Source organism: Melanerpes formicivorus, unplaced genomic scaffold, assembly GCF_026170545.1.
Source record: "Melanerpes formicivorus ecotype bairdi unplaced genomic scaffold, bMelFor1.0.p_v2 SCAF_238, whole genome shotgun sequence".
Lineage (NCBI taxonomy): Eukaryota > Metazoa > Chordata > Aves > Piciformes > Picidae > Melanerpes > Melanerpes formicivorus.
Window position 1 is genome coordinate 141,634 of NW_027142590.1, and position 867 is coordinate 142,500.

Sequence of the window (867 nt, forward strand, 5' to 3'; positions counted from 1 at the left end):
GCTTCCCGGGACGGCCCCGGAACGGCCGCGGTCGCCGGCCGGGTGACGTTCACCGAGGCGACTGCCGGCTGTCTTCGAGCCCCCCCCCCCCCTGCCGGAGCCGCGGGGATACGAGCCGGTCCGGCCGCGGCCGGGACCCCGTGCCGGAAGCCGGCATCCCGGGACGGCCCCGGGACGGCCCCGATCGCCTCCTGGGTGACGTTCACCGAAGCGGCTGCCGGCTGTCTTCGAGCCCCCCCCCCCTCCGCCTCCGCTGCCGCTTCTCCCCGCACCCCCTCCACTGCCTCCCCCCGCCGCCCGCGAACGAGTCGCCGGATCTGTAGGGGGCCGGGAGCCCGAGGCGGCGAGCGGCTCCGGCTGCTGCCGGGACCGCGAGGCTTCGAGCCGGTCCGGCCGCGGCCGGGATCTCGTGCCGAACGTCGTCTTCCCGGGACGGTCCCGGGAGGGCCCCAGTCTCCTCCCGGGTGACGTTCACCGAAGCGGCTGCCGGCTGTCTTCGAGCCCCCACCCCTGCCGTGGCCGCGGGGATTCGCCCCGGTCCGGCAGCTGACGGTTCCCTGTGTCGGACGCCGGCTTCCCGGGACTGCCCCGGGACAGCCCCGGTCGCCTCCCGGGTGACGTTCACCGAAGCTGCTGCCGCCTGTCTTTGTCCCCCCCCCCCCGTGCTCTCCCTCAGGCGGGAGGTAGACGTGCTCTCCCTCGGCGAGTAGACGTGCTCTCCCTCGGCGAGTAGACGTGCTCTCCCTCGGCGAGTAGACGTGCTCTCCCTGGGCGAGTAGACGTGCTCTCCCTCGGCGAGTAGACGTGCTCTCCCTGGGCGAGTAGACGTGCTCTCCCTGGGCGAGTAGACGTGCTCTCCCTGGGCGA